The sequence below is a fragment of the Pollachius pollachius genome (assembly GCF_949987615.1).
Source record: "Pollachius pollachius genome assembly, chromosome: 6".
Taxonomy (NCBI): Eukaryota; Metazoa; Chordata; class Actinopteri; order Gadiformes; family Gadidae; genus Pollachius; species Pollachius pollachius.
The window spans coordinates 2,624,371-2,639,947 of NC_136939.1; the positions used below are offsets into that span (position 1 = coordinate 2,624,371).

The 15,577-nt window shown below is 42.2% G+C and overlaps 1 pseudogene across 1 annotated transcript; it reads right to left on the reverse strand.

Moving 5' to 3' along the window:
• Nucleotides 1-7,769: 7,769 nt before the first annotated feature.
• On the reverse strand, nt 7,770-11,447 carry LOC307076797 (gap junction alpha-3 protein-like; annotated as a pseudogene). Its single transcript, XR_013812805.1, has 2 exons — nt 11,306-11,447; nt 7,770-9,507 (listed from the first exon to the last, which is right to left on the reverse strand). The product of XR_013812805.1 is annotated as a gap junction alpha-3 protein-like (transcript).
• Between the last annotated feature and the right edge of the window lie 4,130 nt (nt 11,448-15,577).

The window sequence follows — 15,577 nt, forward strand, 5'->3', positions numbered from 1 at the left end:
CAAACACTCTGAACTCTGCATTAAACAGGTTTTAATCTCATCATCATCACATTTCCTGATTCTGAGGAGCCGAGTTAAAGCCAGCTAGGTGGCATGTGGCAAAGGACCTGGCTACACAATAGAAATAAGGATGACACACACCCAACCGATACTGACCAACAACCTATGAGATAGAAGTCTGTTCTCTCTCTATTTTGACCATCTGTCCTGGATTTGTACATACATTCACATCGATGAAGTATCGATTGTGAGCAAATGAAGCATATCAGTCCAATCCCAAAGAGGTGGACGTATAAGGCAAGTAGACACACATACCAATGTTTGTACTTTGCAACTCGTTGGTGTTTGTAGCCAAAATCGCAGTAAGTTAACAGTTTGAAACATTTCCTATGGAGTCAGATGGGGCTCTTTCCTGGGAGAAGCATCTCAGTAACGAGGGCACCAGATTCGGCTGTCTTGTATGCAGCTGTAATCCTATAACTGATATTTTGCTCTAAGGATAATGTGAGCATATTGCAGTGTATGGTATCCCACGTTAGATGCGTGTTGATGTTCAGTCATGCGCAATTTTAAGTTACCAGAAGTGGAGTAATAACGCAGCACGTGAAACGGTTCCGGTGTTAATGTCCTTTGCGTTAGTACAGTTTCAAATGGCCTGACAGGTAGAAGGAAGAAGCCAGAAGTAGATGGGTTGATAAAAAGTTGAGGTTAGAATAACCGGTTATTCTTTATGGGATTCAGTTTATGTAACTACTCTTGTGAACTATAAGTTCAATAGACTTCATTGATCAAATAAGACCTCTGGTCACCTTTTCTACATCTACGCTGTGTGGCAACCCGGCCCGGGCCAATTACGGACATGCAGAGCACCTGAGGAACAGGTGGAGAAGCAGGGCTTAAATAGCCTGCTTCTCCACTCATTCAGGGCTCTCCCAGCCCTGGAGCTCCTGTACGGAGAGACCAGTCCTCGTGGGTGACGGGGTTCCACCCACAGGGGATAGGACCGTCGATTCCTCCCAGGTTTTTATCGTTTTGTATTATTTTCAGTATGAGTTTGTTTGATTTTGGATTAAACATGCCTTTTTGGCTTTTGCCCAGCAAAGTTGTGTCCTGTTTGGGGAGGAGGTTGTTCGCTCACCATGCCGGTTTACCACAGCTGGCAATCAATGTGTACGGGTTAAATCAGCCATCAACACACACCCTGAACTCTGTAACTGGTGTTGAACTGCGTTGTGTTCCGGCGAATGCGTTGGATGGGTTGAAGGACGGCTGGACAACAATGGAGGGTTTCTCATTTATTGGAATCTGGATGAGCCAAAGAAAATCATGTCACCGCATGTAAACCGCATGTAAACCGTCATAGCCAGGACCACATTCCCGCCTCCACTCAGATAGCCAACCGCATTCTCACAATATATAATAACAAAAATAAACAAGATAGCATAATGAATGCGATTTGACTGCACTCCAAACATAAACATAACCAGCATAGATAATATACACAACACAGATAAAACATTCATACCTGGATGAGCCAAAGAAAATCATGTCACCGCATGTAAACCGCATGTAAACCGTAATAGCCAGGACCACATTCCCGCCTAGCAATCAAACAAACGGATACTCTGACGCACATATATACAATAAACTCTCAAAAGTTACATTTGCAAAGCGTTAGCTGTTATAACGGCGCTGTAGCATGTTCATATATAACATTCACATTATCTACAAAACGATTTATATGCTTAAAATGTGACGACAAATACATCAACATACCTCCACTCAGATAGCCAACCGCATTCTGAGCTTGGCGCTGCATATACGTCACTAAAACACGAACTTTTCTTAAAGCGACAGTACAGGTATTGAAAACACATTGACATAGGGGTTGGAACAGGTTACAAAAGGGACCTTGAACATAGCTTAAACACATATTTACTTCTTACTAATCGGAATTTGGTGACATTTCAACATAACTAAAACATGTTGTTTCACCCTGGTTACATCTGCAATAAACTGGTTTCAATCTCATCATCACATATCCTGATTCTGAGGAGCCGAGTTAAAGCCAGCTAGGTGGCGTGTGGCAACGGACCTGGCCACGCAATAGAAATAAGGATGAGGCACACCCAACCGATGCAAGATACTGACCAACAAAATATTAGATAGATGTCTGTACTTATCTCTATTTTGACCATCTGTCCTGGATTTGTACATACATTCACATCGATGATGTATCGATCGTGAGCAAACAAAGCATATCGGTCCAATCCAAAAGAGGTGGACGTAAAAGGCAAGTACCATGGACATATTATAGAATGGACAGCGGACTCCAAAATGGCGCCCATTCATTCCTATGCAAACTGCTCAATGTCGCAGGGCAACATCAAGGAGAAATGATTTGCTTCCGCACCATGGGAGCCTAGCCACGCCCAGTTCATGACGTACCGAATGCAGAAATATTCTAATTTCCTAGCATTGTTAGCATTGTAGCATCATATGCGAGAGGTCTGAGCGATGCAGTCGCATTGTTTTCAGACCATGGAAGTATAGGTTAACTTCATAAATATGAAAGATTGCTCCATATAACATATAACACCAACAACATAGTAAATGTATGTAGGCCTAGAAAAAAATACAATTCAATGTTATTGCTTAAGAAACAGATTCCTTCCATCTATTTACGAAAAATGCTATCAATAATTTATATACAAATAAATGGTTACATATCGATCAGTAACGAGGTTGGAGTAGCCTACCCAGATAAATAATTGTAATACACCAACATTGTTAACTGTCACACAGCTAAACAAGCAAATGAAAAATTAAACACTAACGCAACTGAAATGTTTATTAGGCTATTAACAATATTATGAAAATGATACCGTAATGCACCCGTTCTTTGTCTTTGGATCTTTTGAATAAATGGATCAATACATGGTGAATCGCAATGATCGCAAGCAGAGGAACGTGAGAGTCATTGACCAGCAGCTGAACCAGTCTAAAAATCCTTTTATTACTAAAACACTTTCAGTGATAAAAAGTCGCCACAGTGCCTAAAAACCATTAACGTCATTCATGTTAAGTAAAAGGAAAAACCTCGAACACGAGAAGTTAACGGAGCCGTGCACTAGGCCGTCTCGAATGCCAGACCAAAACATTTGTTTCACTACGACTCATTTCAGCTGCCCACACCTCCTTCTCTAGCGAAAAATAATGACATATAACGGCTAATAAAATGCTTGAGGTGGTGTTTTGAAAAGAGAAAACGTACCTTTTTTTAGTACATGGCATAAAGATAATTATGAGCCTTTGATGAATATCCAGACATTTTTTGCAGAGACACATTCCTGTTCTCCACTTGTATTGGAGTGAACGGAGATATCTCCTTCTGGGCCCCTTGAATCGAGGGACCCGTCCACAGCCCTCTTAAACAGCTGCAATACCAGGCTTGGCCGCGAAGCACTGGTGGATTGCGGAAGTATGCACTGTTCCTATAGGGGCTTGGCAAGTACACACACATACCAATATTTGTACTATTCAAGTCGTTGGCGTTTTTAGCCAACATTGCAGGAATTTAAAGGTTTGAACCATTTCCTATGGAGTCAGGTGGGACTCTTTCCTGGGAGAAGCATCTCAATAACGAGGGCACCAGATTCGGCTGACTTTTCTGCAGATGTTTACAGTAATCCTATAACTGAAAATTTGCCTATTAGGCCTAAGGATAATCTGTGCATTTGTAACCAAAACTACCTTTAAAATGGCGGCCAATATGTTATTGTTCATGACCGCATGTTCAGTCTTTATTGTTGTAACAATGAAAACGTCTTCTGGGTCACATTAAGTGACTATAATGGTAATGGAAGGTTTTTAACTATACCATCACTGTATTTTATTGTTTTTTCATTCTTATGGCATACTAATTCATTCCACAATATATGTTGGCAGACATTATTTACTTTGTTGGAGATTTATCATTTTAACTCCAGAACTGCTTTACCTGAAATAATTTACTTTGCTGGAGATAACGACTCCGCTCCTCCTGTCCTCCAAGTGCCTCGTGGCACATAGGGCCTTTACAGAACCTTTCCATTTCTCTCGGTCCGCTGCTGCAACTCGCACCTCATCCCATGAGCCCCAGCCACCACCTCTCCTCTCTTTCTCCACGGTCCTCCTCCACGTTGACCTAGGTGTTCCTCTTCTTCTTTTCCCTTCCGGTGCCCACGTCATTGCAACATTGCCATCACTTTCTCTATTCTGCCTCAAGGATAATCGTCAAGGATTCTGGATCGTAACCTGTAGGGGAGAGTGGGGTATTTTGTGCCAAGGGGCAAGTAGTGCCACCCCTGTTTTCTACAAAACCATAGAAGAAGTTGGTCATGTGACCACATATTTTTTTCACTCATCCTGCAAAGAAGGGAGACACATGGCTTGGGATGTAAGCACATTTAAGTAAAAAAGAAAAAATTTGCCCTCAAAAGTAAAATTTCTATGATTAAGGTTTTTTGATTGCTGTGTTTGAATAATTATATACAACTTTGAAAGCAGTTCACACATGTTTTAGTGCTTTAGTAAGCTACAGCATGAGTCCATACAGTTAGCATGATGCTTGCTCAAAACAGCTGGGGGATGCATTTTTTTCAAAATGGTGGGTCTGGTGTAATTTGTGCCAAAGGGCCTGGGTTAAGTTGTGCCAGTGGCACAATTTACCCCAACTTATGATTTTTCTACTATATATTACTTTATTGTATTCTTACATTTGATCACTAAAACTATGTGATATTCTTAGACCATCATGCCACGCAAATACAAATGGAAGACAGACAGGGTTGCAACTCCTCTTGAGTAGTTGGAAAGAGCAGTGAAAGAGGTGCAAGAGGGGAAGACCATACATCAGGTTGGAAAGGAGATGAAGATCTGCAGGATGACCATAAAAAGATGTGTGATGAATCTGCTCACTTGGGTTGTGTCTCCAGAAGTCATTCTTCCCTTGCCAAAAGCCACAGAAAGAAAGAACATAATTGTGAAAAAGAAAGTGAAAACTAGAATCATGACTGACACACCTGAGAAGATGGAGTTGGAGAAGGCTCACAAAGAAAAAGAAGTTAAAAAGTCTGAACAGGAAAAGAAAAAGAATGAAAGAGAGAAGAAAAGAACCAAGAAGAAAACAATGTGTACAGTATCTCAGAAGAAAACTCTACCACCAATGATGAGGCAGAAGATGGCCTGGAGCTCAGAAGAGAGTGACTTTCCAATTCCACTTAGTGATGCCACTGATTATGAGAGTTCAGATGTCCAGAGTGATGAAGATGATGGTGACAAGGATCTGTCTGCTGTTGACTTTGTCATTGTGAAGGTTGCAGGTAAAAAATCCAAATCCTATAACTATGTTGGATTGGTGGAGAATGTTGAAGGTGACGAGATCAGTGCAAAGTTTCTGAAGCAAAGTTGTAAGAGGTCTGCTGATGGAAAGCCCATCTTCACATTTAGAGAGAATGATGAAGGAGTCATCCCTAGAGGTGATGTGCTCAAGAAACTACCCACACCACAAAAACTTGGTGGTACAGCCAGAAGGGAGCATAAATTTACATTCCCCTGCAGCATTGACACGTGGGATGTTCAGTAGTAGGCCGAATCTGGGAAGAGATTCAGATGCAGATGATTAAGTGCTCATTTTGGCGCTAGGCCTTTTTAAAGCAAATTGGCCTTTGATGTCGTAAACTATCTTTATGTAAACCATCCACACTACAAAACTTGGTGGTACAGCCAGAAAGGAGCAGAAGTTCATATTCCCTGCTGCATTGACAAGTAGGATGTTAAGTTGTAAGCCCAGTAGGCTGGATCTGTGAAGTGTAAGACTCAATTAGGTGTTCATGTGACGGTATAGGCCTTGTTATAGAAAAGTGGCCTTTGATGTTGTTAAAACTTTAAATAAAAGTTAAACAAGTAATTTGTATTGAATTTGTCTTGCTTTTATATAGAATTATCATTTGTGATATTAAAATGATCAGTTTTACTTCAATTATCTTATTAGGGCACAATTTACCCCAGTGTATTCTCTCTAATGGCACAATTTACCCTGTACCGGGGGCAAGTTGTGCCACAAAAATACTTTTTTTTCTAAAGCTGTATTTCTCAAACAGTTTGTTTAAGATCCAAAGTAATTGTTCCCAGGGATGCACAACATCCTAAACAATATGTAGATATCTTAGTTGGAGGCATTACTGTTATCCCCTTGCTTTAAGCGGTGGTGTGGTAGTGTATTTCTCGCTCGTGTTGACGTTGCATGCCGTTTAAAAAGAGTCACACACAAAACACAGATTCAACATGCAACCGCGGCCAGGCCAGAACAGCTCAGGTCAGACGGACTCACTGGAACCAAACCAACATTTGAGCATCTTTTAACAAACGTAATCAACACTTTCAGCCAGGAAGTACCTGGTTAATGGTACTAACTTAGAAGTACCTGGTTAATTCATTAGCCTAGCATCAACATGGGTCTCAGAGTGAACAAAATCCTAAATCATCTTACATTAACCTACTCTTACATTTTTTCTGATTGTCAACTTTTGAAAAAGTTATTTTAACTCGTGTGTATATCCAGTTCCCTCCCCAAGTAACGCAGTACTGGAAATCCACACCAAACATCAAACTAGAATCTTCATGGACTCCCAAAGATTTGTCAGACGATTGTGCCAAGTCTTATCATAGTATAGGAGTTGTTTTGCATTTTGTAAGTGGGTGGCCATAGCCACCCAAAGGATGGCATATAGAACTATATATAAATATTAAGAATGTATGAATATGGCTGGTTTGGAGTGGATGGGAGATTGGCAGCTGCAACACACAAAAGAACCGTTGAAATAAAATAGATGAAACTAAAATGAAGAGAGCTGCGTCCAGAATCACCTGAGAGAAGTGTCAGAACGTCCGTCCGACACTTCAACCTTCTCCTCAGACGTCTTCAAACTCCAGAGCTCTCACTTGCATTGTATCAGACATTTAACAGATATTCAAACAGCCAATCGTTTTGGTTGAGCGATGGGAAAGTGTGGCCGGTCGTATCCTCGCCGTTCTTGAAGTAAGAAACAAACTTCTTCTGTAAGGCCCAATCCCGTTCCTTTGCTCTACCAAAATCTCCACCTTAACCCTTCCCCTTAACCGTCCCCCTTATCCCTACCCCTCAACCCTACCCCTAAAAATGGGACGACAACCCTTCAAGACCCAGTTACAGTACGTCAATGGTAGTTATTGACAGGGTTAATTTTATTTTTTTGATCTTTTGATACAATATCTGTCTCTGGAATTGTACTGTATAGATGGAATGTCTTAGGAATGCAACCTTACCCACATGGAAAGACACGGTATGATTAGATAATATTGTTCATGCTCACAATCTGTTAGAAACTGCATTATTGCACTTTATTTTGGATCAAACATCATACAAGATCAACATAATATATAAAACCAGAATAGACATAGAACTTGAGGTAGTATGCCATCAATGTAAAACATAAATATCATACAAACAAGAACCAGTGATATAATGGAACTAATATTGCACATTACATAAAGGCATCAACGATCACATTTGATCAATAACTCGGTCGGTTTTAAACCATCACTGGATGTTTAATCTTTCTATCTTCCTGGGGGTTGGGGGGCTTAGGACCACCAATGCAGAGGAGGTGCTTGAGGTGGAGGGATGGGCTCTGTGGTGGCAGCGGCCTCGACGATCTCCTGAAAGAAAACATAACTAACAAATAAGAAGGAATTATAACTGGGTTATACGGCCACATTTTATGTACAATATACAATGATAGATAGATAGGTAGGTAGGTAGATGGATAGATAGATAGATATTTCTACAAAAATAAATGAAAAATACACTGGTTTATAAAGAAAAAAAAGACATCACATTGATCGACCATTCTCCAGGCTAATAAGCATTTTTGAAACTAACTATTGCATTATTTGGCAGGGGATTAATGCTTATCTTCAACTAGAACATGGAAAATATGGATATCATTGTCCCATTTTGTTGATCAAAATGGGACATGGGGCCGGCAGCTCCCGGGCCGTGCACCGGGGCCGGGGGGCCAGGCACCCCCCAGTCCGCTGCCGGGCTGCGGAGCCCCCGGAGTGAGTTTTGGTGGTTGTACTTGTTATAAAGAAAATGCCTATGCAACATTCAAACGGCATAATGATAATGCGATGGTCATCATAATTTATTGAATGATTAATATCATAGAAAACACTTACATTTGTGGTTTTTCGATACCGTCGCATCTTTTCGCCCGCGTAGGGCTGAGATTTTGCTTGAAGCAATAGAATGAGACTCAGCCTTAATGGCTTGTAAACACACAGCATCTCCACCGATCACCTCTGCCCCTTCACCTTCACTTTAACTGGCAGTAGCAGGCCACTGGCTTGTTCTACGCTACACCTTAAGATCCTCCACCTCCACCTTGACCCCGTCCTCCTCTAGACAATCAGGTCGTCGTCCCGCGTCTTGCTGTTGCTGTGTTCGTTCGTCTTCCTGTTTTTCTTGTTCTCCGGCAGTCCTTCGAAGGTTCCGCCGGTGCTGCCGGCACTCTTGTTCTCGGCGTCCCACGGCGCATGGGCCGTGTAGTAAGTGTAGTTTGGGACGGAGTGCATCACGGCCGGCGCCTCGCTGGGCATCCGGTTCAGCTCGGCCTTCTTCTGGCGCGAGCGGCGGAAGCGGAGGCCCAGGTGGCAGATCTCCACCAGGTTGAGCAGCAGCGACACGAAGGCCACCACCAGCATGAACAGGATGAAGATGGTCTTCTCGGTGGCCCGCGAGATGTAGCAGTTGACCATGTTGGGGCAGGGCCAGCGGTTGCAGGTGTACATGTCCTTCAGCTGGAAGCCGTACAGCTTGTACTGCGCCACGATGAAGCCACCTCGAACAGCGTCTTGAAGATGACGTTGAAGACGTACGTCCGCAGCAGCACCCCCTGCAGACGCACCCGGCCCAGGCCGTCCTTCACCGGTGCCTTCTTGGCCTTGCCTCCTCCTCCTCCTCCTCCTTCGGCCGCCAGCAGCTCCTGCTTCTCGCTGTGCAGCGCGGGCTCCTCCTTGCGGTCCTTCTCCTTCTGCTTCTCCTTCTCCTTCTCCTCAATGCGCACCAGGTGCAGGATGTGGCCCAGGTAGATGAGCGTGGGCGTGGACACGAAGATGATCTGCAGCACCCAGAAGCGGACGTGGGAGATTGGGAAGGTGCGGTCGTAGCAGACGTTCTGACAGCCGGGCTGCTTGGTGTCGCAGGTGAAGCCCGACGACTCGTCGCCCCACACCTTCTCGGCGGCCGCGCCCAAAACCAGGATGCGGAAGATGAAGAGCACGGTGAGCCACACCTTGCCCACCACGGTGGAGTGCGTCTGGGCGGCCTCCAGCAGCTTCCCCAGCAGGTTCCAGTCGGCCATGGTGGCGGTCACCTCGGCGACAGGCCTCCTTCAGATCTACGCAGAGTTCCCCGGGATAGCCCTGCTGGGGACCAGAGGTCAGGGGTCACGTTCATTATTATGTCCGTTATATAATAAATGGATAACTTGTTAGTAACGTGACACAATACGTATCTATTTTTACTCTGATTTACGAGCACCAGAACAATGTTACCAGTTACCCTAAACAGGTGCCTTAGAGCGCCCCCTAAAGCATGGGAGTAACAATGCATACTGTGGACTATCCCATTGCACACATGACATTATCAGAGTTGGCGCCAACTCTCTGACGGTGTGTTTGTGAAGGGATGAGCGACGCCAACGAGCCCTGGTAATCCTGGCTTCCAGGGAGCGGGATGAGTGATTGTTGATTGAAGTAATTAATCCTAATGATTGTGTTGACGTGGCTTATGACCATCCTTTAGAGGTTCACTGGGTTGGGTTTACTCTTTAGTCCTGAACCCTTTAAATATTGCTCAACCTCTAGGGTTCCTCTAAAAATAAAACAATCCAAACTTATTTATGAAAAACTGAATGAAGACCAGAAGCGTGTCTATTTTATTTTTTCCATTTCATATTTATTTTGAATAGTTAATAATTATTCATATTTAATGTGGGGTTTAGTGCAGAACCTTTTTGGAGAAAATAATACTATGTTACCCCTTCTATTTAATCTAATAATAAAAACATTCATTCCAGTTAATATCATTCATATAAAAGTTTAGCTCCCACAGAACACGGCACTGCTTGGTAGGGCTTATTTCATCACTTTTATTTAGAATGCGAAATCGGCCGCGACTCCATGTGGAGAAGCAGGGAAACACAGGGAGACACAGGAGACGTCATCACCCCTCCACTCTCACTCAACCGGCTGCAATCATCTCCCATTAGCATTTAGCTTCTACCAGGAGTACACCGCATATGCAGCAAGCGCCTAGACTCTAGCCATAAAAAACAAGTGTGAACAGACAAACGCCCGATATATAACAATCATATTTCCAATCAATTAATCATTTTAGCACCAGTGTTACAAGAAAAACCATAACCGTTTAAGCTTAATATTCTGTTTCTAAGTTAAATATTGATGTCTGCAATGGCAAGCTTTAATAGCTACCTTGGGCTAGAGCGTCATCTAAAAAGTCCTCACGCTCTAGCCTCAACGGAGGTCAATGAGACCAGCTGAAAATATACAAAGCTGGTATTAAATTAGATTCAGATTCAGATTCAGAAAACTTTAATGTCTGTCTTAACAGAAAATCATCTTCGACGTGGCTCGACATACAAACAGGACAATGTACTGGCAGTAATACAACATTGATTTCTGAGAGCACACATAGTGTGTATAGATCTTAAAACAAGTATAAATATTAAAAACTGTAAAAATAGAGACAAAAGACAAAAGCTGTGGCTATGTGTGAAGTGTAACGTGACAGCGCATCAGGGTTAATTTGTCCATTGTTCATTGTTTATTTAAGCTGTTCATGGCAATGGGTATGAATGAGTTTTTGTGTATGTTTTTCTTAGATAGGGGTACTATCTAATTATTAAACTGTTAGACTGGATTTCTGAAAAAAGTATAAATGATATCGAAATTTTGTTTACATTTAGAAGTGTGTGGATTTGTTTTAATAAACAAAGGTTAACGATTACAAATTGACCAAGTTACGAAGTTTGAAGTAAGTAGAATATCTAAAGTTGAAAATATTTCATATGTCCCAATTTTCGTAGAGAATAAGAAAGAAAGAAAAAAAACAAGAAAGAAAGAATAAAACTTTAAAATAACAATAGTTGAGCGCTGCATGCAGCACTCACCGAATAATTATCGCAGACGGTATACTCACGGCAGAGATGTCGCAGTCGTTTCTCAGAGACAGTCAACAGCAGCCTCCACTTTGATACTTTCCTCCAGTCGGTGGCTCCTCCTTCTCTCACTCTCTCTCCATTATTTACTTTGTTGGAGATTTATATAGGATCATGCAGCAGATTAACCCCATGACTGCTTTACCAGAAATAATTTAATTAGCTGAAGATAAGAACTCCAGCCTGATACGTCAAAGTGTGTTCTGTCTCATTGATTACTTCCTTAAAACTTTCCAGATTTCCCTCATTTATCGGTGGGCCTGGTCAGGGTCAACTGAGGCGGGATACCCGAGACGGGTTAACTGTGAGGGGCAAAAGCATCCGCATTCAAAGCAAGTTTCAACCCGCCCAAGTTGGTTTCTGAGTAATGGCCTGACAGCTAGAAGGAAGATGGCACAAATAGATGGGTTGAAAATAGTTTAGGTTAGAATGACCTGTTATTCTTTATGTGTGGCATGGGATTCAGCTTATGTGACTACTCTTGGGAGCTATAAGTTCAATAGACTTCATTGATCAAATAAGACATCTGGTCACCTTTTCTACCTCTACGCTGGCAATCAATGTGTACGGGTTAAATCAGCCTTCACCACACACCCTGAACTCTGCAATAAAACGGTTTCAATCTCATCATCATCACATATCCTCATTCTGGAGGGGTCGAGTTCAAGCCAGCTAGGTGGCGTGTGGCAACGGACCTGGCTACGCAATAGAAATAAATACGCACCTAACGATGCAAGATACTGACCAACAAAATATTATTTCGGATTTGTACATACATTCACATCGATGAAAGTATCGATTGTGAGCAAACGAAGCATATCAGTCCAATCCCAAAGATGTGGACGTATAAGGCAAGTAGACACGAATACCGATATTTGAACTATGTAACTCGTTGGCGTTTTTAGCCAACATCGCAGTAAGTTAACAGTTCGAACCATTTCCTATGGAGTCAGATGGGACTCTTTCCTGGGAGAAGCATCTCAGTAACGAGGGCACCAGATTCGGCTGTCTTGTATGCAGCTGATTACAGTAATCCTATAACTGATATTTTGCCTGTTTGCCCTAAGGATAATGTGAGCATATGTTACCAAAAATTGCTTTAAAATGTCGGCCAATATGTTACTGATCATGAGAGCATGTTCAGTCTTTATGGTTGTAACAATGAAAACGTTTTGTTAACGAAACATCACCTTAATATTGCTGGTGTATTGTTTTTTTATTGATTGTTTTCATACTTCATACCTGGTCAGGGTTAACTGAGAGGGGAAAACCCTGACAGGTGAATACATCCGCATTCAAAGCCAGTTCCACCACTCAGAAGTTGGTTTCTGAGATATGGCCTGACTGGTAGAAGGAAGAACACATTATGGGACTATAATGGTAATGGAATGTTTTGAACTATGCCATCACTGTATTTTATTGTTTTTCCTCTTATGGCATACTTATTCATTCCACAATATATGTTGGCAGACATTATATACTTTGTTGGAGATTTATCTTGGATGCAGCAGATTAACTCCAGAACTGCTTTACCTGAAATAATCTACTTTGCTGGAGATAAGGACTCCGCTCCTCCTGTCCTCCAAGTTCCTCGTGGCACATTGCCATCGCTTTCTCTATTCTGCCTCAAGATATGGCCGATCCTCTTCCAACTCCTGGTCTTGACTTCCTCACTCAGTGGCTTCATCTCAGCTCTCTTAAGCATGTCCTCAGTCCTGATATGATCTTGCCATTTGCCTCAAATGGGATCACCACCTTATCGCGGTGAGGCGGTTTGCGAGTCCCAATGACCATTAGAGCTATGCCGACTGGAGTCCCAGACTCCTGGCAGGGTCGGCCATGTTGGACAGGTCGAAGGGTGGTGGCTAGTGCTGCACGATTAATCGATTCGCAATCGCGATATCAGCCTTTGCGATTGTATAACTGCAAAAGGCCGCGATTTAATGAAGAAATATATATAAAATAAAAATAATAATAATTTGTATTTTCTTATTTATTCTATTTATTTTATTTAGTTTTACTATTGAGAAAACCTAACAAGTTTGCACTGCAGAAATGCCTTTATTTTGAAAAGATATTTTTTATTTCATTTTGTAAAATATTATTATTTTGAAAACAGTACCGTACACATTTTTTAGTTTTTGTATTTTTTTTGCTTGTTTAAGTTTGTATGTTTGAGTTGAGAGAAAAACATTTTAAAACGATCAGTAATCTGTGTGCATTTTCCTTGATAACCAAGCAAGTAGACTCATGACACCAATTGTTTATTAGATCGCAATCGCAAATTGCAATATAGTCCACAATAATTGCAATATGACTTTATCACCAAATCGTGCAGCACTAGTAGGGGCCAGACGAAGAGTGATCCCCTGGTCCTCCAGGTTGGGGGTTGGGATGAGGGCTGATAACCCTCTCCTGTAAAAACAGATTTATTACAGAAACCAGAAGCAGAACCAATTCATTAGATGAAGGGAATACCATGACCGTACCTCATAGTAGATACACGATGATGCACAGGCGCCCAAGCCAGAAGGACGCACCTGGGCTGATAGGGTCATTGGTGCACCCGAAACACACCAAGAGGATAGGAAACTGGAATGTGTGCACGTTGTATAGAGCTTGAAATCTCGATCAGGTGGCAAGGGAAATGGGTAAGAGATGAATAGCTATCATGGAAATTAGCGAGACGCATTGGACAGGCCAAGGAAAAGTACAACTGGCAGATGGAGAGACTTTTATTTACTCTGGAAGAGACAATGATATCCACAGAGCTGGGGTAGGTATACTTATGTCCAAAGAAGCAGCTGGAGCCCTTTTGGAATGGACACCAATTTGCGAGAGGATCATCCAAGCCAGATTCCATTCAAGGCACATCAAATTGACGATCATACATGTTTACGCACCAACTGAGGACGCAAATAAAGTTCTACTCAAGGCTACAAGATGTACTGGATAGGAGGAATTCTCATGATATGTTGATCATCACTGGAGACAATGAATGCAAAGGTGGGAGAGCAAAATGTGAATTATGAAAGAGTTATGGGTAAACATGGGCTAGGAGTGCGGAACGACAATGGAGTAAACTTTGCGATATGTGCGACATGAATGAGCTAGAAGTAACTGGAACATTAGTTCCACATAAAACCATTGACAAACCGACATTGATATCACCAGACGGAAAGACCAGAAACCAAATTGACCATGTTTAAATCAGCAAGCGATTCAGGAACTCAGTGAAGGATAAAAGGGTCTACAGGTCTGCAGATGTTGGAAGTGGTCATTATCTTGAATGTACAACAGTCAAACTTAGGTTAAAGGGACCTCCGAGGCAAAGGAACACCAAGCGAGTCAAGTATGATACATCCAAGCTGGGAAATGAAGATGTACTTAAAGCAATAAACATCAGCTTACAGAATATGTACTGGCTGTACAGGCTTTACTACAACAACAACAACAACAACAAGAACAAGAACAAGAACAAGAATACCTAGGAGAGGATCAATGTGAAATAGAGAGGGATTTTGAGTTAATGCGGAAAGCGTACACAGAGGTTGCAGAAACTGTCTTGGGTAAACCCCGGAAGAAGAAGAAACCATAGATAGCGAGGAATCATGGCAGCTTGTCGATCAATGGGAAGCTACCAACAAGAAGATCTTAAGTACTCATTCAGAGAGGGTGAAGACACAACTAAGGGCAAAATATGTAGAGAAGAACAGAGAGGTCGAAAGGAGTATCAGGGCACACAGGAGGAGATGGCTAGATAGCATCGCAAGTCAATCCGAAGAGGCTGCACGAGGTCAGCACATGACGACACTGTTTGGACTGACAAAGTCTTTACGCAATGACATTCATTGACAGAGTAAGACATGTAGTTGACAAGAGACTGCGGAAGGAGCAGGCGGGCTATAGGCAATGAAGAGGTACAACAGACCAAGTCTTTATACTGAAGAACATCATAGAACAGGTAAACGAGTGGCAAGCAACCCTATATGTGAACTTTATAGACTTTGAACAAGCATTCGATTCAGTTCACCGTGACAGCTTATGGATCATCATGCAAAAATACGGAATCCCAAAGAAGCTTGTGAGGATAGTGAAATCTTTCTATGACGACTTTCAGTGTGCTGTAGAAGACCAATGAGAGAGACTAAGCTAAGACTGTACAAGACCTTGGTATTACCTGTCTTGCTGGATGGATGCGAGACATGGAAAATCAACAAAGGTCTAATCAAATTAGTCTATGTATCCAATAA